The 25,666-nt window shown below is 36.4% G+C and overlaps 1 long non-coding RNA gene across 4 annotated transcripts in view; it reads left to right on the forward strand.

Annotated features, from left to right (window-relative positions):
* Positions 1-25,666, forward strand: part of LOC117432009 (uncharacterized) — a 57,647-nt gene that overhangs the window by 1,767 nt on the left and 30,214 nt on the right. For 3 of the 4 annotated variants that reach the window (XR_009309041.1, XR_009309042.1, XR_009309044.1), the window contains exons 2-7: positions 4,862-5,017; positions 6,182-6,273; positions 7,268-7,464; positions 16,478-16,683; positions 18,021-18,114; positions 20,655-20,802. This is a non-coding gene — a long non-coding RNA (uncharacterized LOC117432009). The remainder of the gene's footprint in view (positions 1-4,861; positions 5,018-6,181; positions 6,274-7,267; positions 7,465-16,477; positions 16,684-18,020; positions 18,115-20,654; positions 20,803-25,666) is intronic. The other variant, XR_009309043.1, reaches the window with a different exon arrangement.

Below are 25,666 nucleotides of genomic sequence, written 5' to 3' on the forward strand. Positions count from 1 at the left end.
AATGTTCAGGTTTCACACTGTGACCTTTCAGGCTTAAAGTCATTGTTGTTTATAGCATTCATTTTTTCATTTGTTTTATTCAGTGAGTACTAATGATAAGATTGATATATCTAAATTCCACCCCCAACCCCCCTACTCACACAATGGAAATCAACTACAAATGTAATGATATGTTAACCATTTTAATGTTTGCCAGCTGAAGAAAACCAGACACTATGTGAAATATCTACATATTTAAAATTTTAAAGGTTTTATGTAGGAATTATTTTGGTTTTAGTATATACAGTGCTTCCACGCTATAAGCCTCATTTATAACGCGCTTCGGATATAATGCTCCTACAGCATGTCCCCCAATTCCCTATACTAGTGATTCAGGCACTATTTCTACAGTAAATACAGTACCGGTGTTGTTCAAACTGTAAACAACTTCTCAGTCTAACTTCCGTTTCTGTCTCTCCCTTTTGATACAGTATCTGAACTGAAGAAAAGCTGCGCTGGCACTTTATAACACAGACATCTTATTCAGCATTCGTTTTATAACTAAATAAATATTAGGTCTATTATGTGGTTAACGTTCCTAATGTATTTACATTTTTGCTGCAAGAGGAGCTGCAGCTTTCTCCGGGAGACAAGACGTTCAGCTTCGCTTCAGCCCTGCTCCAGCAGCAGAACCTGGGGCGAGCCCATTCCCTCTTCCCCTCTCCCGACCCGCTCTCCTTCTCGCACTTTGTTTGCCTGTCTTTTGCTTCGAATTGAACTCCCGACCGCCGTTTAGCCAGACTATTAATAGTTTAAAAACTGCTAATTAAAATGATCCACGAGTGGGAATGTTACCCTTTTTTTTTGTAAAAATATAGTGTTGATTACACGGTGCTTTATGCATGGTTAATTCATGGAAAGTTACATTTTTGCTTCACTATATGTGCATTATAGAGAGGGAGTTATTTTATTTTGTATTTTAGTGAGATGTGTTTTTATGTGTCCCGCGGCGCCCCCCACCCCCTCCCCCTCCCCTACCCCTACCCCTCCCTCTCCCCCTCCTCCTCCCCCTCCCCCGTTTATAACGTCCTTTGGTTATAACGCTCATATTGTGTGTTAGAGACCCACGTTATAGCATATATATATATATATATATATATATATATATATATATATATAGGGGAGGGGGGTTTCCAGTTCTGTTTGTTATTTAAGGGGGAGGGGGTTCTGTTTATTATTCTGGTTTATTTATTTATTTAATTTGCCTTGGGGGTATCTGTCTGTATTTTGTCTTTGTTGATGTTCATTGTGTAAGTGCTTTGGCAAAAAAATATTGTAATTTTGTCATGGCAATAAAGTCTTTTTTATTTTAATTTGTATATGTTAAATATGCACAGTATAAGTCTTTTCCGAAGTACTTTTTTCACTTCGTAGAACAATTTTAACATTTTATCAGAAATGTAACATTTTATCAGAAAATATGAAAGGAAAAATACGAATAAAATATAGAATCTTTTTTGTTAATTGTGGAGGGAATTATTTAATTGATCTTTGGTATCATGCAGAAAATTACTGCAAAAGCACCTCTAGAGCAGCCTATTGTAGCTCATTAGCACATCCTTTAATGAGCATATTTTTCCAGTGATGGATAGTTCATGTAACAGACAAGTGACAGATTGTTTGCTTTTAATTATTTCCTTGTTTCGAACGTATTACAAAGCAATTAGAAATTTCACAGCACATTCACTCTGCATTACCAATCATTTAAGTGATGAGGAGCGAGAGGTGATGAATAATATTTTTTTTCATACATTATCATAAATTATTACCTTGCCTCTTGAGATACATTGAACGAAAGATATATTTCCAACGTTGTTTATTGTATTGGTGATCATGTCCTTAAGCTTAGATTGTTAAATAGTACAGTTTTACTCTTGATACAATAAATGAAGAGGCTTTCTCCCTTAGATGTTAACTGTAGAGTAAGATATGAGAGGTTGTGGTATTGTAAAGACATTTGAACCCCTGTGTGCTCTATTGCCGATGTTCTCAGTAGTAGTTGAGTGCATTCGAAGAAGTCTTCATCTGTTTCAAGGCTTTTTATTGTCCACATTATTAATTTAGATTTTTCCACAAAAGACTATTTACTGTAGTCTTGAGTTGGCGTCTGACATATGCTGTTTACTCAGTTTCAACTGTTTATAAAATGTATATTAAAAACAAAAAACGTTTTTTTTTGTACAGTAAGTCTTTGCTTTTTTGACAGTGTCTGTGTTGCTGTAGTTTCCATGTAATATATAAAAAAATGTAAATTGCATTATTCATTTATTTATGTGTTTATTGATTAGGGCACTTTCTGTTTGTTTTCTTAAAATTCTGCATCTACTTTTCTGTACACATTTATGAAAGTATTGATTTTCTTACTAAACTAGAGGTGTGTAGGTTATGCCGTTGTCAGTATGTTTGATTTAGATTGAGAGAGAGAGAGAAAAAAAAACACCACATGCTGGTATTTTCTTAGTGCTTAGCAATTAGTGCTTAGTGTTATGTCACTTTGATTACTTTATAATTCCTAGAAATTTCTCTAAAACAAATAATTCTAGGAAAAATGTTTTGTAGCGAAAGTTTTGCTTTTGTGGGTGAGGAAAAAAAGTAAAACAGATGTCTGCAATTATTTGTTTCAGCAATTTTTTTGCAAAACTCCAAAAATGCTACTTCAAAAGTATTCATTCCCTGACAAGGAAAATGAAATTAATAGCTAGTGAGGCACGTTTAGCAATAATAGCCTCTTTTAAACGATTAGGAAATTTGTCAGTGAGCTTTTGGCATGATTCTTTAGTGATTTTTGACCATTCTTCAACGCAAAATTGTTCCAGTTCAGTTCATTCAAATTCTGAGAACTTCTCAATCAGATTTAGAAGTTTTGTAGCGGAGGGTTTCAGATGATCAGCCAATATCTTTTGGTATGCTATGGAACCCATTTTACCATGTATTGGAACTAAATTTCCTGTGCCATTAGAGGAAAAACAGCCCCATAGAAGGATATTACCACCTCCATTCTTGACAGTAGGTATGGTGTTTTTTTCTGTGTACGCCTCACCAGACTTTCTCCAAACGTAACGACTATCAGCGCTTTATTGTTTTGACTGTGTTGTACTTGTTACAGTTTATCCTGCTCTGGCCCTACCTGGTTTCCTCTACCGGAGTACAGACCATAATCTGTACCATGTATCGTGCAGTCCTTGTTTAAGTTTCATCAGAAAGGTTTTTTGTAATGCTCATATTTTTTAAAAAGATTGAGTCTAGCATTTTCTCTTAGTTGAGTATGAAAATCATTCAAATGGATGATTTTCTTAAATGCAACACAGGTCTACTGTACATAGTGTGCTGTCATCCATAAGTAATTGTACATTTGCTATAATCTATTTTAATATAGCGGTGGACTTCTGGGAAATGTGCATTAGATATATTAATAAATACCGAAGACAGTAAACCATTTCATATTAATGAATCTTTCTTCTAATTAGGTTTAAAAGTTAAGTAAAGATAAAATCATATCATGCTTAAGGAAAACTTTGGGTACAGTATAGCAGTTCTGTCAGAAGCCACCTCAGAACCTTGTAAATGTACATGTGCGTAGCAGCCAAAATTGACTTTACCGATAACTTTAAAAGGCTGTGAATTTAGGGAAATGTCAATGTACTTAAAGTGTAATGGATTAATTGAGTGCATAAAGCAGTTATAACATGGATCCATTAATAGCACTTAGACCTAAGTCCATTATGAGTGATCTTAATTATATAAGATAAAATATATGCTCTGACCAGTTTTCCAAACTACGAGTCATGCAATTAAACATTTTGAAATATTTATCAGGAAGTATGGGACAGCACACCTGTTTTTAAGTGCTACAGTTATTGGTTGTTAAACATACAGTAACTTAAACCTCATATAAAGGGTCATGTTCATTTCAAAGCAGTCCTTTAAACCAAGAAAAAGAAAGTCAAGAGATGATGTATATTCATGAGTTTTAAAGGAAGTCAAGCACTGCCTATGTTAGGTTAGAATGGACAGGGCAATACAATCAGAACAGCTGTTTTGCCAGTGCATTCTGGTCATTGTAATTACTGTTAGTACAAATATAATATTTGAAATAAAAGATTTGCTTTTTTTCTTAGATTAATTGAACCTGTTAAAGAGGGGGGGTCAACTAAGACTTAGCTTTGACTTCCATTTTAAAAATCAATTTGTAAGTTAATGTGAATGAAAATAATGCTAAGTTGAATAAATATTAGCCATCGTTATTTGAATCTCTGCTGTAAATGTATTGAAACTGAGGGGAAAAAAATGGTGAATGTTAATTTTCATCTCCCTGCATAAAGCGTCTCATTGTTGCACAGGAGTCTATTTAGCCTTCAATTACATCAGGTAAATGGCAGAATGTGCTGAGAAGTGTAAAACCTAGATGTCAAGAGAAAGCACAGGGTAAAACCTCATTGTCTTTCAACACAATTTACACCAGATCAGATTGTTAACTAATCCATGGACAGGCAGTGAGTTTCTATACTGTTCTCAATACCATCACCAATCTCCACTTGTCCCACACACAAGCCAGCATTCTCTTATCATTATAATCTCAGACAAATTGCATATTTGAAGTTTGCCAGACTGTGGTACTCTTCTACTCTCACTTTGAAAAGGTTAAGAAGAGCTACAGTATGAATTCCTAGAAAAATCCCTTACATGTTCTTCATAAATGATGGGTCAGCTGTCTCACACACTGATAATGGTTGAAATAAAAATGTTTTATTTTTAATTTTTTTATTTAGTAATCACAAATTATTTTATTTTCTCCCAATTTGGCATATCCAATTATTTTTAGGCTCAGCTCACCGCTGCCACCCCCGCAGGGAGGGCGAAGACGAGCACACGCTGTTCTCCGAAGCGTGTGCCGTCAGCCGACCGCGTTTTTTCACACTGCAGACTCACCGTGCAGCCACCTCAGAGCTACAGCGTCGGAGGACAACGCAGCTTACAGGTAAGCCCACAAGCGCCCCGCCAGACTACAAGAAAAGTTACATTCGGTGAGCCGAGGACTCCCTTGCCGACCTAAGCCCTCCCCCTCTGGTCAATTGTGCGCCACCCCCTGGGATCTCCCGTCTACGGTCGGCAATAGAATAGCCTGGACTCGAACCGACGACCTCCAGGCTGTAGGGCACATCCTGCACTCCACTCTGAGTGCCTTTACCAGATGTGCCACTCGGGAGCCCCCAAAAATCAGTTTTTAGACTGCAAGTGTATAATATAATAATTTCAGTTTAAGAGGGTCCTACAGTAGGTTACCTCATCTTAGTGTTTACATTTTATTTAATGTAGATAGGCTGCTGTTGATGAATACTGTAAATCTACTGAATGTGTATTTTAGAATTTCACCATGTTTGAACCATGGTGATGGTGTCGTCACCATTAAAAAAAAAAAAAAAAAACACATGAAATTACAAAATACTCACATTGTCTCACCTTTGCTATGAATTGTGTTACTCAAGAGATTGATGAGATATGATGTTTCAGTTTTGCAAGTAGCTGTATGTACTGTATGTAGTGTGCAACAATCGTGTTCAGCATAACATTAAAATATTTTTATAAAGTAGGTTTAGCTGTTAGGACACAGGCTTGCTATATTACTCTGGGAGATGTTCTTCTATTGTATGTGCAGCAGTTTGATGTTATAAATAACATCTTCACAGTGCAAGGGAGCAAAACAGAAATAACAAAAGGGCTGATTTATAAATAGTAATTTTGTGATGCTGCTCTTTTTTTTTTTTTTTTAAAACAAACACTTGCAGTATAGAGCTTATATTTTCCAAATTGGCTTTAATATAAGCTTTTTATACAAAATGTAAAACAATTTAAAAATAAATGTGGGACACTAAAGACCATTAAGAAGTACACTGTTTATTTTTCCGAATAAAAGTTTACCACTGAACATTTGCGTGATAATTTTGCCTCTTTTCCTATAGTTATAATATGCATTTACCATAGTTTTCCATATTTTATATAGGCTTTACCATTCCTCTGGGCTTTACAATGCCTAAGTTTGCTTTTTCCATGCTTTCACCATTCATTACACTTTGCTATGTTTTGACTATGTTAAAGTTTGATGGGGGTTCGAAAAGCTTTAGATTTTGTTTTTTTTTTACAGTGGGAGAAACAATGTGATTACCATTTCCAAGTGTTGTATAATGGAGTGATATAAGAAAAAGTGGAGGGCAAGAAATGATAGCAGAGGGGCTGGTAAGATATATCTTACAGATGTCTTGTTTCTGCTTAGCTGGTTAAAATTAAAGAAATGTAAAAGGTGTTATTTTACAGTACATCGCGCATTTCAGCAATTTTAATTTGTGAAATTGTTAAATCAGTGAATGAAATGTAGATTTTAGAAAGGTGTTTATCTACTTAATTGTCAGGTGATTTAAAAGATTGTGACCTTTCCTCCAAGAGTCAGATGACAGCTTTTACAAACTTTTTCAGAGACAGGAGCAGATGCGTAGGATGCTAGAGTCAGCAAGCAAACCTGTTGTTGCCAGGTATTAATTAAACAGAACATGTATTTTTGGCTTATTACTTCAGTACATCCATTGGTTTTTAAGACTTAATGCATCTAAATGATCAGCCTGTCCAGCTGTTTCTACTATCATTTAAGTGCATAATCCCAGCTGTCAGTTTTATTGTAGGTTGTTAACCAGAACTAAAAAAATGTATAAAGGTACATGCAAATCCTAAGTAAAAATATGAATGTACATTCAGAGAAAAGGATATGACTTCACAGATCCTTAAGTAGTCTAGATAATGATTTTGTGGGTTCCTAAAAACATGACTTTTATTATAAGAACAGGCAATTCTGTTGTAAGAATTCTTGGTTTGTGTTGTTTCCCATTATTATTATTATTATTTATTTCTTAGCAGACACCCTTATCCAGGGCGACTTACAATCGTAAGCAAATACATTTCAAGTGTTACAATACAAGTAATACAATAAGAGCAAGAAATACAATAACTTTTGTTCAAGCAAAGTACAAGTGTGACAAACCACAATTCAATAATACAGCAGATAATAGTGATAGTTACATGGTTTCCCATGGCTAGTAATGTTATTAAATGTGTTTTTTTTTTACAGTATTTTCTTATTTTACCCTGTAAATATGATATTTTTCAGTAAGTAACTTAATACAGTCCTTTATTATGTGGCTGAGTGAACTTTAAACACACTTCTTTGTTTTAACAACAGGTTTTACAGTATCCTTCAAAAGGCATGGCAAGTAAGAGAAGATCAGCAGGTGCCAGCTCTATTGGCAGCAGGTCGAGCAGCACATCATACAATGGCTCTATGCACTCTCGACAAAGCTGTTTAGAAGACCTGTTAGTGCAACAGTACCATGACAAGTTGAGCAAAACCTCCCAGTCACCACAGTATCAGCTTCCCAGGTAAGCACTTCCAGAACAGTATTGAGCACTCCTGAATAATAAACTAAACTGAAGCTTGAATCAATCTGTGGATTAATATTGTTACAGAGTTGGTGAGGTTCAAGAGTGCTAAAGAATGAAGCATTTAAGCAGCCTTTATTATAGATGAGTGCTAACCACTTGCAAGTTCAAGTATAGCGCACGGCTTTGTCAGCGATCATCTAGTGCTTGTTTCTTCTATTTATGCCCTTCAACGTAGCCTGATTAGAGTTCCCCCACTGGTAGGTGAGAAGAAAAAAACGCAGTCCGTAATTCTACACACTTAGTTCAAAGAATGAAATACTGTGGATCCCTGCCAGATTTAGTGTTTTGCGTGTGCGTGTTTCTTACCGTTAAATCTACACCGAAGTGACAAAAAAAAAAGAAGACAGAAGGGAACAGTAGTGTAAAAGAGAATGAAAGGGTTTTTTTTACTAAAACCTCTTGTGTTGATAAGCAATGCCTGAGATAAAGACTACTACTGAAAAATAACAGATTAAAGAGCTTTGTCACAGCTTGATGCATTGTATTATATGAAAGTATTACCAGCCAATGCAAATTCTCCACAATGGTTTTTTGTAGAGTTGAAGTACTAAAAGGAACTGTTTGACCGACAGTAGTCTGGCAGTGAGCCACAACAAGGCTAAACCCCTGCCAGCTGTTATTATCTGAGGGGGGAATTTGCTGCTAATATATTGTGTGATAGGCTAGAGCTGCATACTGCTCATTGAAGCCTGGTCTGTCGGCGTTGCAGCATTTTTTCACTTTTGAATAGGATTGCTGGCCTCATGGGGCTTGGTGTCTAAGAATATGGAAAATGACTCGATTTGTAGAGGTTCTGTGATGCGCAATTGTTCTGACACCACAGCAAGAAAGCATGCCGGTACGCATTGTGAGGAGTTGAATAACTCACAATAGTATATCTTTTGGGAAATTAAAAACTTTTTAATTAATTGTATTGTGCTAAAAGAATTACAGAATTACAGTTTTACAAGACTATTATGGATGCAGAGAATATCTTATTTTAGGGACTGATAGCTATACATTTTTGTACCCTTCCCATAAGTCTCATGACGGTAGTATATGTTGTGCCAAGGCTGTGCTGCAGACAGTATTTTGCTTGGGCTAAGCTGCCTACCTTTTGAAAAATAAAAGTTGGCACTCCAAATGTAAATGATTGTAAGTAGTGTGTATAATTATTGTTTATATATTGTTTAATTGTTTCAACTTTTAATTGTTGTTTAAACTTTGAATTCCTAGTCTCGCGAGCTGCGAAGGTATGTGGATCCTTGTGCATTCGTCCATTGAGGGCGTCTGTTTGACTGGCAGTTGACCAATTAAAGGACAAGTCCAGCATATAAGCAGGACTAGGACACTCATGCTGGGCGGTTGGCTGTGGGAGCTGCTATGATAGTGAGCTTTGTCATGAGTGCTACTTGGTTCTGCATCTGTATCCAAGGAAACTGTGTCTCCTTTTGTAAAGTCCCGTCTGTTTGGTTTGTTATCTGTGAGCTAACAATGAAAGTGTGTAAATGCGCTGGACTGTATCTCCTGTTTTTGTGTAATACTAGCCTGCTGACAGCACAAACGCATCAAGCGCTTTGCAGATCTCAAATCTGCCTTGTTGGTAATGTTGTCCAGGATTTCCCTGTACTGTAGATGCAGTAATATCATGACAGATAACACTACAGTTTACAGTAGATACAGTTCACATAACAATCTATTTTATTATTAATAGATCTAATAGCATAATATTTTCCAATACACGTTTGCCATATTTATTTTTGCTAAAACACTTCATATGATTATTATTATTTATTTAATTACAATATTAATGTACATAGCCTCTTATAACAGAACTCTAAACTGAAGCGTTACCATTAGTTCCACATCTGTTGTATTTATCATTTGCTAGATAAGCAGGTAAATAAAAAAAAATAAAAAAGTATGAAGTATGGGAGATACTGTACACAATTATGCAGTTCTAGAGGTAATACATATTATTGATGAATGGGTGCTATATTTGATAATATATTTGATAGATCTTAGCAGTGGTGACTGAAGCAACTTTAATTTAGGCATGATGATGTGTGATACATTCCATAATAAAGTAGTTTATATATAGTTTAGCAATACTTAATAAGGCTTAGAAACTATGGGTTTGGCTGATTGTTCTCCACACGCTGTTTCCTTTTCATTTCTTTAAAAAAAAAAAATTCAGAAAGTTCACATCTGCTTATGGAAATACAATGTTAAAAGATTCCAAAAGAAAAAGGCATTTTCCAAAGGCCCTCACCCACAATATGCAGCGGTGTCAAGGAGGTCACACTCTCGAGATGAAACAAATTCAGTCCAAGGCAATGCCGGAGCTTCAGAAAGCGACAGCAGCACATCAAACAGTATAAGCAATTCAAGCCTTATATTACCAGCCACAAGTAAAAAAAAAACCCTCAGTGCTGCACCGGCTCTGCTTAGGTAGTTGTAAAACCTCTGTTTCTTTTACTCGTAGTCAGCATTTAAGCATGCAGTGTTTGGTGTGGTCATAGATGCTTGCTTTTAATAAAGACATTTTGAACAGTATTACTTTGGAAGTAGTTTTTTTGTTTGTTTGTTTGTTTTTTGTCATGTCTTGTTCTAGATGTGCGTTTCCTGTGAGTAAAAACAAAGAGATCTGCATTCTATAAGCAACCTTAGCAATGTGCAAAGACTACTCTTTATTTTTGTTTCACAGTAAATGGCAATGTGGAATAGGCTCCTCATTGATTCTGCTCGAGGGACTTTAAAAATGATATGTGGTGGGTTTCTGAACTTTATTGATTGACAAGATAAAAGCAGTAATGACTTTGGCACATATTGCAGGTGTTCGGAGGAAAAACACCATTCTGATGCAACCACAGAATAACATGTACTGTTAAGCTGCTCTTCATTTTTATAGAGCTCCTGTACATGTATTAACTCTTCTAGGAGCGAGGGAGTGTACAAGCAGCAACAGGATTCAATACAGGCTGCACTATAGAATATAGATCATCCTGGTACAGTACATACTGACACTACAACAAATACCAAATACTGTATATGTTTACTGTAACTTCATTCTTGATCCTGGTTGGTGGTTCACCTATAAGTATGAGAAAATAAATATATCAATATTGTAGACCCTCTTTTCACCAAATCCATACTAAAGTGTCCCCAAACATCCACCAGTGTTCTCTTTCTGATAGACAAAAACTACTGTATAGCTCCAACAACTATATTTGAGTAGTTAATAATACAAAAATAATGTGTATTAACTTTACAGATGATAAATACCTGTATATACATATACAGATAATATATGCAGTTCAGAATGCAGATTGTATATATATATATATATTTTATGAAGGCATTCAGGCATTGATCTTCAAGAAAGCCTCCAATCTTTAAGCGCCAGCCATGGGTAATCGGAGTGATGGCTTACAAGAATGGATCAAGAAGTGTCTTTGCTAAAGTTTTTACCTTTAGAATGAAAACCTGGCACGATAAAGGTGTCAAACAGTATGTGCATTTTATTAAAGTACTTGTATTGCAATATTTCTAGACTATTTACTTGAACAGTGAATGATCTTATCTGTTCTTGAGGTTTCAGCTGCTGGAAGAGTGCACCCTGAAGCTCAATCTAAACACTGCAGCTCGCCACATGTTTCTGGTCAGTGGTGAAGAAGCATATGAACCCAAAGACACTCCTCGTGATGCTGAAGTTTATATTTCAGCCAGAAAGCCCTTTGTGGATCCGTTAAAAAAAAAAAATCAAAGGTACCAAAATCAGTTAAAATAATAAGTGCTGCACAAAAAAAAAAGATTCATTATCGTGTCACTGCGTAGCTCGACAAAATGAATGTTTACTCATTTACAGCTTAGCAAAAGGATAATGTGCTTAATGAAAGAAACGTCTACTGGCAGTTTTGTTTAATGCCCTTTATTAGCATCAGTGCTTAATTTAATTTGGATTTAAATGGACATTAGGGAGACTGCAGGAGGTTAAACGCAGAAAAAGACAATAAATTAAATGAGAGATTTATTGAGTCTTCACAAATCAGTTTAGGTGGCATTTAACAGACCCAATTCATTACGTTTATTATGCTAGCACGACAGTGGAGTTTAAGCTCAGCAGTTCACTCATTTGGGGGTCTGCAATATGTGAAGTATATTTTCAAACCCAAAACTGCACTTTGAATTTTCATAGCTTGTTAGTGTCTCACTATGTAAGCATATATTAGGGCGCTTAAAATTGTTAATTCAAATTAAAAACATGTTTGGTTTACAATTTGGCTTCGGTTCATGTTTGTGATCAAATGTGTAGTAGATAAAGTTTAAACCCACCATCAAAGCTCACAATTAATGTTGGCTTCAGGAAAAATACGTAATTGCTTTAATATTATTACATGTATTGGCATATCAGTGATAATCAGATCCTACAAGTCAATTCAATGATTAATAAAACATTTGTAAACACAGTTATATTCTAGTAATGACCGCTGTTAGCAAATTACATTTTCTGAATATTTTCAGATTCTCCTGTATAACGCTTTCCCGTATTAAATTGTTGTGATTAATGTGCCTTACTAAAAAAAAAAATAATAAAAAAAAAGGAAATCTATTTTATAAGCTTACTGCAATGTAAAGACTATACTTACTATGACATACACTGTAAATACAGTTAGTGTGACTGCACCATATGATGCTTAAGTTTATTTCAGAATATTTTCCCTTAGCCAAGTTCTAGTCATAGACTTCTGCACTTCATCTGTGTTGCTTTGGCTGGGTTTCATGGTGACAGGCTCTGCTGCTCTTTCAGCACCACAATGCTGGCACGCAGCACTAGAATTTCATACTGGCTCTTGCTGGATCAGCAAGCTTAACCCACCAAAATCTGGTGCTGTGCGAAGGTTTTTGACTGATAATCAATCTTTGTGCTGCTCGACAGTTGTCGCTGGGACACAGTGGAGCAGGTGGCAGATGGGCCTTGTCTGTTGAGACCAAAACTACTAGGTGAGCTTAGCTTAAAGTGTAGTATAGGTTAGACAGATAATTGCTATCTTCAATGTTAAAGGTGAAGTGCACAGGAAAAAAACTTTTAAAAAACGAATGAAAAGAGTAACACCAGAAACAGATACAGCTCGGTTTAGCTCCTGAGCCCAAAAATTGATTAAAAGACATTTTAAGACATTTTGGCGTAAAACTGTTCCTTATTCTATCTCCTAATTAAAAACAAAACAAACAAACAAAAAAAAACACTTATGCTATTACATTTCAGCTATACATTTAGCATTAGTTACTTGGCGTTTTAGGAATTAGTTTTGGTTGACAAGTGCCAAGTGTCTCTACTCGGTTTGTATCTTGTAAATGTTCTAAAAATAAATAAAGAGCCATACGACAGAGGTGTCACATCTGAGAAAAGTGAAACCTGTCACAAAAAGTTTTCCAGTGTTTTTTAAGTGAGATGATTTGTTATGACAAGTCCAGATTGACAAGGAACGGTGTGAGCTGTGTATGTAGCCAGTCATCTGTTTTGTAGGTGTATGTGACAAGGAAATGATGTATTTACATCTTTCTAATTGAGACATTTAAGGCACTAGTCAGGGAACCTGGTAGCAAGGTAACACTCCTACTAACCCAATGTACAGCAAAATGTAATTGCTCTGTCATTTTCTGTATTTCAAGAAAAGCGTAAACTCTTTGAGTTTAATGAAGCATGCTATGCCTAGATTGTGCTGTAAATGATCTCAAGAATGCTTGCTAATTTTAAACAGGCATGTAAGAAAAGGTGAGACATTTAGGTATGTTACCTGATCCATATGTATTATTCCAAAGATGTTTTATTGCAGTGCAGGAATTTTTGTTCTGTATTATATGATATTAGTTCTACAGCTTTGGTAATACTTTTGATTTTATAGCAAGAACAATGTGCTGTTTGTTTTAAATGGCAGTACATATTTGATTAAATAAACTAGTAAACTAGCAATATAATTTAAACATAATTGATCTTAACCTAATGGTAAACAAATTGCTAACTTAGGAAGCTACAGAAGTCTAAAAAAAAAAAAAAAAAAAAAAAGAACAAAAAAACAACCTTTACTGCTCTTGAAACTTTTGACCATGACCCAGTCCATGACACAAATACATCATAACATTGGGACATGGTTTACTCATTAGTGCATATTGGCACTGTATAACTTACTTACATTAGAAACCTGCTTGTAAGCAAGCCTGCCTGAAACCGGGTTCTGTAACCATGAAATTAAATAGCTGTGCACATTGTTAAGTAGATCTTACAGCCTGAGTAGTAAAGTAGTAAATGCCAATATATTATATCCAAGGCCTTTCATATATATATAATCTCCTCAACATCATCTTCAGCCTTTTTCAATCCACTGCTGGATGAAGGCCTCCCAAAGATTCTTCCACAAAAGCCTGTCTGCTGCGTCTTTCATCCATGTTGCTCCAGCGTGTTTCCTAATATATCTTGCCATCTTCCTGGAGGTCTTCTTCTTGGTCACTTTATATCTCTTGGGATCCAGTCTAGTATCTTCTTGGTCCAGCGATGGTCTGTTGTTCTTGCTACATGTCCGACCCACTGCCATTTCAGTTTTTTCGCTCTTATAATAACATTGCATACTTTTGTTTGCACTTTTATCCATTCCTTCCTTTTCCTGTCACTTCTTGTTATTCCCAGCATGCATCTTTCCATATTCCGTTGAGTCGTTTGTAATTTTTGAGTCATTTTTGCATTGAGGGTCCAGGTTTCGCATCCGTAAGTTAGCACTGGCAGCACACATTGGTCGAAGATTGGTTCACATCAATGTCGGTCCTGCCCCTTTTCAAAGGAGCTCACCGCCCTTCCCCTGCACTCCTCACAACAAGATAAAATAGCTGAATGTGAAAGACCTGCTGAACAGCGATTCTGTGACTTAACAGAAAATTAATTACAAAACATGTTACAAAAGACAGATGCTCCAGACACTGAAATGGTGATTAAACCGTCGCTGTCACTGTTTTTTGATTTTCTGAAATTCAAACAAATTCAACTCGACGTTGTAAACAAATATAAACGCACTACTAAGAGAATATAATGCAGCAGTCAGGAAGCCATACTGAGAGCTGGACTCCAAAAATACATTGATAACTATGCGTTATAAACTTCAAAAACATTTTCTGTTATTTATTGGTTATTTATGTATTTATAATTAATATTTTATTTTAAATATATAGTCATATTTACGATACAACCTTGCCTCACTTATTTTCTTGACTGATTCATATATTAAGTATGTACTGCACACTCACTCCAGTCCATATTTACATGTATAGCAAGAATCTAATGATTTTCCAATTTATCCAGGTAATACCAGGAGTAATATTGGATGACCAAGTAGAGCTGCTCCTATTAGCTTGTATTATACTACATTATGTTAAACAGACAGCTTTGTATTGCACTGAAACACATTCATGGTTTAGATAAATGTATATACCAAATGTAAAGTCATGGATTTTCTTTTTATATATATATATATATATATATATATATATATATATATATATACATACAGCATATATATATATACATATACATATATATGTGTATGTATATACATATATATGTGTATATATATATATATGTGTATATATATATATATATATATATATATATCAGTACTTTCGCATGCCTAAATGGGCCCAAGTTTAGTTGAGGAAGAGTAATGGCAAAGGAATCTGCAATAAAGCTGGCCCACCCAAGACTGTATGTGACCAGTTGCATTCTACTGCATCTTGTCAAGGGCTTATATAATGTAACTATGAAAACATCTCAGAAATGTGCTGTTCCTTCTATAAGAATGTAGACAAAGACAGTAAGATGTGATGATTGACATAGCAAATTGGCTGTTCATAATTTGAGTCAACTGTTAAACAGGTCATTTGTGACAAGATGTCAGAGCAAGATAATTGCATTTTAAAATGTCATAAACAAGCCCATGGCGTTAAACAACTCTGGACCTGTTTGAACAGAGCTTTTGTTTATTTGTTATATATGTTGAAGGATTGTTACCTTTGTAGACCCAAAACACAGTTAACTACTGTATATCATACAGAAGGTACATTGTATGTTTTTGCATTATTATTAATTAAGAGTTGTCACCAGAATCAAGCATGTCTGGGCTTAAATGTTATTTTTATGATCAAATCTACAATCTGTCATATAAAAAAAATACTTGTAGTCAAACTTTTAATATCTTTCAAAAGTGAGAATAATGGCTCACAATAATATGTAACCCTTTATATGTTTTTTGTCTCACATACAAACTGTAATGTGAACCCATGAGATAACATATCATACTTTTGACTTTTTGGTAAAAGTTGCTGAGGGTAATAATGAGGGGTTTTGGATGTTAAAGATAATGGTTATGAATATATGGTTTTAAATATATATACTGTATGGTTCCCTGACTTGCACTTGCTGTAAGATTGTCTTAAGTGCAGCTAGACTGTTGTTGGTGTTCTCTATATGTGCTTCAGGTAAAACAAACGGTATCTGCGTCTTACTCAGTCCTTCGTAATTATATGGTTTGGAAAGTGTACCTACAGTAGTTTGGGATTATAGGGCACACTTCTTTGTGAGCCAGCAGAATAAAGGGGTCACAAGAAATGACAGTGTGGGTTAGTAACTAAATGATCAACTGATTAGTGAGAGAGGCATGCTAAGGTGAATTTTAATTATGGCTAAATTGTGGTATTACTCTTTCATACCCTGAACATCTGCTGCCTTCAGGAACAATGATTTATGCCCACTATCAGCACGGCCAGCTTGCTACAGCTTATGTTACGCTTAGTAGGAGCTGATGGTGATATTTTGATGACATGCACATGGAATGTGGAGTATCGCCAATCTATGTTAAAAACGATGGGGAGATGGACAGTTTAATATTTTGAAGCCAAATATTGACTTTACCTTTTCTTACAGACCATCTGTCATTGAGCAAGGAGGAAAATTGGATGGTGAATGGCGTGGCACTCCCTGCTGATGCAAAGCGTGGCACGACCAAGCCCAGCCTCTCGCTGCACGTGAGGAAGCTGAGTGACAACACTACAGTCAGGATTCTGGTTTTTCAGAATGGAGCAGGGCTGGATGGGTGTGAGGTCATTGCAGCAGTGGATCAAACGGAGAAGGTAAAATGGAGGTTTTATTTCTACTGGGCATGCTCAGAATGATTCTGTTGAATGAGAGACATGCATATTATGAACGCTATTTTAGAGAGCTGGGCACCTTTAAATGCATGTTGTCGTTATTTCAGCATAATTGGCCTTTCTGTAACTGGGAAGAAACACAAAGATTGTGTGTATGTTTCAAAAATGAATAAACGGTAAAACTTTTTTTAATCAAACCATTTTTAATTAAACTGTTTTGTGTAAAACATTTACGTGACTTATATATTAGTAAAACCGGTTTCAAACTGGTAAATAAAAAGTTGTCAAATATACTACAATAATTAATGTTCTAAAGTTATACTATATATCCAACAGAATGGCACCAGTCTTAACCATGCTCAAGGAATTTCTGGTTAGGTTATCAAGTTAGGTGTGGATGTCACCACTATCTAAGGGTATAGCTTAAGGTACATGCTGACTTTGTCTTAACTTGACAGTCAGTAATTTATGTATATTTGTGTTACATAAAGCATTCTTGTTTAATCCCAATTGTTGAAATACTGAGTTGAAAATAAAATAATCAATTTAAAATTACACCTAAATAGATTGTAATCACCCAAAGTAAATAGAAACCAGTAGAACATTGTGTCTGACATTTCTCACCCCTTTTCCAACCTTTCTCAGTCAATTTTCAGATTTACTATTACTCAAGTCCTTAGAGGGAATTCTAGATCTTTGTTAAGTAGGTTCACAGGATATGTTAAATTGATAGAGAACGGGGAGGCTAGCTGAATATAACACGTGGTTATAGGCTCATTATGCTAAAGTACCTGTGTCTTTCAATAGCACAAACACGTCACCTAAACCCCCCATAGTCCTGCTTTGTTAGCACCGCCATCTGTGCTGTAAGGTCTTTGATTATGTCAGTTTCACAAAATGTATCTTTTCTATTATTTTCATCCATATAACCTTATTTTAAACATAAACAGACTGCTTGCTTCAATTTACTTGGATAATTATTGTACACCCTATACTTAAAGGAAGTAGACATTGTCATGTTATGAAATTAGGGCTAGATTTTAAAACGTTTTATTTAAAATTAGAATATTTTTTTTCAGAAAGGAAATACACTGATTGGTATATTGTAGCTCCTATCTGCTTATGAGATTGATTGGCTCATTACAGGTGTCAAATATTTAATATGTAGTAAAATGTATTGACTGTATATATGTGAAGTCTTGTGCAATCCTGTGATTTTTTAAAATTTTATTATTATGGCCAATATATCATTTTTAACCTATGTTCTGTGTGTCCTCTTTTGGCTTCATTATTTTCTTATGTCTTTTTTTTTTTTTAAGTTTCTAGGTCTTTGTAAGGTTAAACCTTACCTCCGCAGCAGTGAATATATAACTGGGATGGAAAATGAACAGAACATCTCAGCCGCATAAAAATGTATATATTTATTTTGGGATTATAGAATTACTTGCAACAGTTAGCAACAGTTTTATTGAAATGGGGCATTTTAAAATGTTATATATTGTTCTACATTTTTTTAAATGTAGTTTGAATCCTGAGCAGCATCTGTATGAATACAAACTCATTGAGGCTCTGACCCCTTTAACAATGGCAGCCTGGTCATTTTTCATACACAGCAGTTTAGTCTGCTTAACACTCATTGCTCTAATTTAAACCCACACCCCACTCCAACCTCAACAGCCTTTACAAACAGTGCAGCGATTCAGGGCTCGCAAGTAGTGAAAGATATAAACTGCATTGGAAAAGCACCAAACATCCCATGCAACTGGGCCCCATTCAGAAGCAGGAAGCGTGTGATGAGCGGAGTGGTTTTCAATATCCACTTTAGATTCCATGCTGTTCCAAGACAGGCCCCGAACATGGCAGCTCTTGTTTCCACACACAGTACCTCTTCACTCTCAATTTAACCCAACATCTGATGAACCCGTTACTCTATACTTGATTTAATGCAACAAAGAGTGGATATAGTTACAAATAATCAATCACAAGGCATGAACCAAAGCCTCAAGGCGTTAATAATTTACACCACTTCGGTCCACTTGCTCGAGTGTAGGACCTGCCAGCATATTTAATGAATAACTGTTTCACTTAATTTAAGGAAAGCATGACTCAGGCTGCATTCTTCAAAGTAAGGAAGAATTACTCGATTGCGTGCCTACTGCCCATTTAGTGCCAGAGTGCACCCACATATACACAATTAAAATAACCCAGGTGCTCAACAAAGATCACAGCAAGAGGTTTCTCCATCTCCTTTTATCGAAGTCCAAAAAGATTACCCAAAGTAAGGTTGTTTTTTTCTGAATAAAGCTACGTTCCGTTCGGTTGCATTGTGCAAATCAACATCTTGTTAAGGGGCTCCCGAGTGGCGCATCCAGTAAAAGCACTCGCTAGAGTGCAGGATGCGCTCTATAGTCTGGACGTCGCCGGTTCGAGTCCAGGCTATTCCACAGCCGACCATGGACGGGAGCTCCCAGGGGGCGGCGCTCAATTGGCCGAGCTTCGTCTGGGGGGAGGGAGGGTTAGGTTGGCTCACCGCGCACCAGCGACCCCTGTAGTCTGGCCGGACGCCTGCGGGCTTGCCTGTAAGCTGCCCAGAGCTGCGTTGTCCTCCGACGCTGTAGCTCTGAGGCGGCTGCACGGTGAGTCTGCAGAGTGTAAAGAAGCGGGCGGCTGACGGCACATGCTTCGGAGGACAGCGTGTGTTCATCTGCGCCCCTCCCGAGTCAGCACAGGGGTGGTAGCGATGAGCTGAGCCTAAAAATAATTGGGCATTTCAAATTGGGGAGAAAATGATAAAAACTAATTGGCAACGACTAAATTTAAAAAAATTAAAAAAATAAAAAAATCAACATCTTGTTGTACAGGGAATATGTCCCACATTGTTCCGCAATGTTGTAATGTGTAGACCCTGCAGGCACATGCTGTCAATCTAATGGGATCACTGAAAAGCAAAGCAGCTGTGAAAGATTGCTTTAAGTACAGCAATCGTGTGCTTGTCATTCCATTCAGCAGTGAAAAATCCAAATTCAGATAGGCATCAATATTTAAGAAAATGACTGCTAAAGCATCCCTCTCTTAATTTTATCTGAGTAACTCTGTTGAAGAACAGTGTTTTGGTTTTAAACAGTCAATTGCAGGAAAGCTGTTCTGGTTTTTATTGAAGTGCATTTATGCTTTTTGTTATATGAGAGGATTGGAGGGTGACATGTAAACAAGTAGGAGAAAGTGCAAAGACAAAAGTCAGATTTTTCAATTGCAATAAAATGGTATAGCATTGGCAAGAAACATCTGTGTTGCAGGTAGGAGAGTACACCAGTTAATATGATGGGTAGTTTATTGCTAGCATTATTTTGACATGACATTGGGGACTATCATGGCACTAAATGCTTGAAATTCATTTTTATCACAAAGTCCTGTTGTTCAATTTTATTGGAGTGAAACTGTTGCATTAAGGTGTTGTGTCATTATACCGTAGTCCAGTAGGGACTGTTGAATAACCTTTGATGCCAGTATAATTTGTTCTTTATTACTTTCGTCTAACCTCCTTGGCAGGAGACCCTGTTATAGAAAACCTCATGCTTCATGCAGTTTTACCAGAACAATGAAAGGAGGTTTCAGCAAGGCTGGTTCCAATTCATCTGTGATAAATGAGAAGATAAGGCAATCAGTGCACACCATGACACTCTGTGCAGCTAGTTAGGCACACTTCAAAACTACTCAGGTGTGCTCATGAATCCTACAGTTGGGGGGGCTCACTATATATACACCACGTATGGTGGCTACTAGTCATCTAGCAGTTTGCTCGTCTTAAGAGCTTCCACAGGTCACAACATAAATAAAAAGAAAATCAAAGAAATCAGCTCAGTGCTGGTTCACGAACTGGTTTTAAGTGAAATATGGGTACACATGGATTTAAGTTTCTTTTCTTTCATTTCAAACGTCTTTTTTTCCTGCAGTTCCATTGCTTGACAGCTGTCTGCAGAATTCCATTACTCCATTGCAAGGACCTGCCTGGGTCTCTAAGGAAGAAGAAAACTGTACATCCAAGGAGTCCTGGGGGCCTTTCATCAAAAGCTGAAGTCTGCCAACGAGTATAGTAAACAGGTAAGTTGTAAAAAAAAAAAAAAAAAAAAAAAAAAACAGTATCACGTTTTTCAGTTGCTGTAATTCTAAAATATATTGATTGGCATTCTGTCATTGACTGCATGTGACACGTATTGCTTGTGTTTCAGTACCCAGTGAAGGCCAAAATAGTTCCTCTGTGATCTCTAGGCCAACAATGATGATGCTAATTGTATCTGTCTTTCAGTATACGATGTCATGTGTCTTGTCTCTTTTTTTTTCCCTTGCTACTCACTGGGCTTTGCTGAAAACAGTTCAGACGCATTGGAATCATTTGAGAGCTTTTGTGTCTCTCTGAAAATAAACTCCTACCATTTTTACAATCCATTTGTCTGTATACAATTGAAATACATAATACAACAACATTCTCCCCGCTACTTTATCAAAATTTTTATGCTATGAGATCAGATACAAGATTTTGACTCATGGCTGTGTTTTGTTTTGTTTTGTTTTTTTTCTCTGGAGTGAGTATACTGTTATTTTTACAACATGTGCAATTTTAAAAATGTCATAGTTTATGTTGCTGCAGAAACTTTATATAGCATATTAAAAAAGAGAAAGTTGTATTTAGCATTGTGTCACTGATTTTAATTTAATCTCAGAACCACACATTCGCAGAGACCAAGATCTTTAACTGGCAGACGTGTGTGTGTGTGTGTTTATGTGTGTCTGTGTTTCTTGCGGCCATTAGTCCTTTCTGTTGGAGGAAAGAAAAAAAAATCTTATGTTGTTTTGTGTTAATACAGAGTTAAATGCAGTTAACACTTTCAGTGGCAGAGCTGTCTCCTCTCATTAGCATTCCCATTACACGGTTGTTGTGTTGGTGGGGGTGTTGAAGCTGGAATGCCATTGTGAGCTGTTTTACTGTTTGGGGACAAACACTGCTGTGGAAGGAACATGTGAAAAGGCCATAGCACTGTGAGTGAATGAGGGAGGCTGTGTTTACTGGCTGCTGCAAGCTGGGGAGCTGTCAATCACAGCCCCTGCACAGCTATAGAGCAACAGAAAAGAGGCAGATGCAACTACCTTTTAATATAAAACGCATATCTTTCTAAACACAGGCTTCACTTTTTATTCAGAGTAGTAGTAGTAGTAGTAGTAGTATCAGTTTTGGCAATGAGTATTACAAATGCACCTCGATATTAAATATATCTCCCTTGAAAAGGTTTAAAATACAGCAGATATTTACACCCTAATCTTTATTGAAGTATAGTAAGTTCTTTTAGTGTTCACCAACATGTTGTGCATAACACAGTCATTGGTCCTTTTTTAAAATAATTTCGATCTAAGTTCAAATTGTTCTGCAATAAAAATCACACTGTTAAAGTGCCTTTTTTTTGTGTGTGACCCTATAAATGCTTTCTGCGTACTGTATTCAATTTCTCTCAGAATATATCAGTCTATACAGCTAGCTCTATATACAGTAGAAAGAAATGAAGATTCAAGATGACAAGACATCCCAGCACTGCATGGGAAAGCGTGTTGGTTTATATTGGACAGTGCAATTGTAGGACACATCATGCAGACATGTGTAACATAGGAAGATCAACATTGCTGGAAGGCGGGATCAAGGCTGAATGCCAGTAGAACTCCACTGCAGGCTTGGCTTTGTTTTGTCCACAAAGATTTCAACAACCGTTTTTCCATAAATGTTCACTACAAGTCATGTTAAGAGCAATATAGACCACGGGGTATGTAATCAAAAATGTACAATTACTAAAACAAGCTGTCACAATTCGGTCGACAAATGTTTTGATAAATATAATTTGTAGATGGAAATGTTTCAATTTGTATTGTAAATTTTCACTTTCAGAAGACTTTAGGAATTATTTAAAATAGGGTTAACAGTTGTGTTTTATGTATGTAAATATTACATTTACTTTGTTTTACATGATTTTGCTATTAAAAAGTACACTCTAATAATGATTACTATAGTGCATATAGCAAACTATATATTTCAGTTAGAATAGACAGTTGTGTATAAGAGCACCTTAAACTGTGGTCTGCTTTAGGTACCATGCCTGGAGCAGGCCTAACATCAGTTAAATGAAGTGAAAATTGCATTCTTGTCTTGATAGATATGAAAATGGAATTTCTGGGCATGGAATAGATAGTTGTCACTTTTTAAAAAGGTGTCAGCAATTTGCTTCAGTGAGTAAGGTGTATATTCACCATGACAGAAAACTTGTGATCTGCACAATCAATAAAAGGCTTCAATTACGCCTGCTTCATTACACTTCTAATAAGAGGCTATAGATCTGTGCCAAATACAATGATGATAAGGAGGACATGCTGGGTTACTAGTTTATCCTTTTTGTTGTCAGCAAGTACAACACTGCCACCTAGAGCCTGAATGCAGTTGTAGAAAACATAACAGTTGGCTTATTCACTGTGTAAAATTTTTTTTTTTTTTTTTGGTTCCTGGGTAGTAAGTGTTATTTCCTAATTGCTTATGCCTCAAAAGTATAGAAAATGGCTATTATTCCCCACAAACTTTGCTTTTGTGACCAGGACAGTGATATTTTGAAATTTACCTATTTTCCAGAACATTCCAGATAGATTCAGTGCTGAGTAAACTTGGAGTAACTTCTAGAACTTTCTAGAACTTTCCAGTAATATAAATAGTAGTATAAATACAGGGGCCTTAAGCCCACCAGTTCAGTTTAGTTCCAGCTGCCTAAGTGGATACATATCTGCATTTTTCTGAGATGGCATCAAGAGGCTGCAAGCATCCGGCAGACGCATTTTGCTATGTCTGCGGCCAATTTATCAAGACAAGAGCGAAAAAGTACTCCGTGGAAGCATCTGCTAAGATGTGTGAGGCCTACAAGGCATATTTTGGCATGCCTGTCGGGGATCAAGACAAACCCTGGGCACCTCATTTCACCGGCGAGCACTGCAAAAAAACTCTGGAAGGTAAGATGGACAATTGTTGCTGGGAATTTTATGTTATAAAATTTGTTAAAATTTTTAAGATTGTAAAAGTTTTTAATTTTAAAATGTTTTACAATTTTCAATGTTATTGAAAAAATATATCATATATAAAAAACGTTGTGAGAATTTCTTGCACATTAGTCATGGGTGAAATAAATGTATTTTTGTAGGATGGTACAGAGGGGAAAAGAGAGCCATGAAGTTCGCTATCCCAAGAATTTGGCGGGAACCCACTGACCACTCAAGCAACTGCTACTTCTGCATGGTGGACCCTTCCAAGCGGACCGAGTTCTCTGTGGGGAGGAACAACGTCAAGTGGGAGCCACTGGTGGACCCCCGGAAGGTGATGATGCCACCACTGCACATCAAATTGGGCCTTATGAAACAATTTGTCAGAGCTCTAGATAAGGAGTCGGCAGCCTTCAAGTACCTTCAAGACTTCTTCCCTAAGCTGTCTGGCAAAGGTCAAAGCCGGTGTCTTTGTCGGACCACAGATAAAGAAGATCCTGGAGTGCAATGAATTCCCCAAGAAGCTCACTAGTAAGGAGAAAGCGGCTTGGAACAGCTTTGTCGCAGTGGTTCGGGGCTTCCTGGGCAATTATTATTTATTTCTTAGCAGACGCCCTTATCCAGGGCGACTTACAATTGTTACAAGATATCACATTATTTTTACATACAATTACCCATTTATACAGTTGGGTTTTTACTGGAGCAATCTAGGTAAAGTACCTTGCTCAAGGGTACAGCAGCAGTTTCCTCCACTGGGGATTGAACCCACGACCCTCCGGTCAAGAGTCCAGAGCCCTAACCACTACTCCACACTGCTGCCCACAAGGCCGAAAACTATGTGGAGCTGGTTGAGACTGTGGTGAAGAACTACGGCACAATGGGCTGTAGGATGTCCCTCAAAGTCCATATCCTTGATGCTCATCTTGATAAATTCAAGGAGAACACGGGAGCGTACTCGGAGGAGCAAGGCGAGCGCTTCCACCAGGATATACTGGACTTTGAACGCCGCTACCAAGGACAGTATAACGAGAACATGATGGGAGACTACATTTGGGGGCTGATTCGTGAAAGTGATTTACAGTATAATCGTAAATCTCGAAAAACTACTCACTTCTAAATCTTTTGTAGTCATTTTTGTATTACTTTAGTATAAATACATGTTAATTTGGATTCATATGTTGTTTTTTTCTGACTTTATGTGAACGAAAAGACACAAATTCGGCCGTTTTCTCATTGGAAATAGGTAAATTTCAAAATATCACTGTCCTGGTCACAAAAGCAAAGTTTGTGGGGAATAATAGCCATTTTCTATACTTTTGAGGCATAAGCAATTAGGAAATAATACTTACTACCCAGGAACAAAAATTGTGTTACATATGAGTACAGTACAATGACTGCTGTCAATATTAGATGCTTTTTTAAAAGTATTATTATTATTATTATTGATGATGATATTTAGGAACCCATTTCACTACAGTTTTTATCATTTTTTACAACGTGCCTGGTTTGAATTCTCCTGTCTAGCCCAAATTCCATGGTAACTAAGTGTTGTTGTTTTTTTTTTTTGTATTAAAAATGTTACATGACTTTTCCATTTGCCCTTCTCCTTTCCTAACAATGATCATTAGTAAGTGTGTTATTTTCCCAGGCTAGAGTATAAGGGCATTTTGGCCTAGTTTGATTTCAAGGCATTACAAAAAAAAAAAAAAAAGAAAAAAAAAAAGGTATTTATAATTTTCTGATTTGTGTTTTTTAATGTCATTATTATATTATGGTAAGAAAATTGAGAGTAGGTTTGACAGATCTATTGAGTAATGGGTGTAACACCTACAGGTTATATGCGTTACATGCAATTCACACAGGATAATCAGTGTCTTTTACAATTCTGTGTTAACAAGAGCAC

This window comes from Acipenser ruthenus, chromosome 27 (assembly GCF_902713425.1).
Source record: "Acipenser ruthenus chromosome 27, fAciRut3.2 maternal haplotype, whole genome shotgun sequence".
NCBI lineage: Eukaryota > Metazoa > Chordata > Actinopteri > Acipenseriformes > Acipenseridae > Acipenser > Acipenser ruthenus.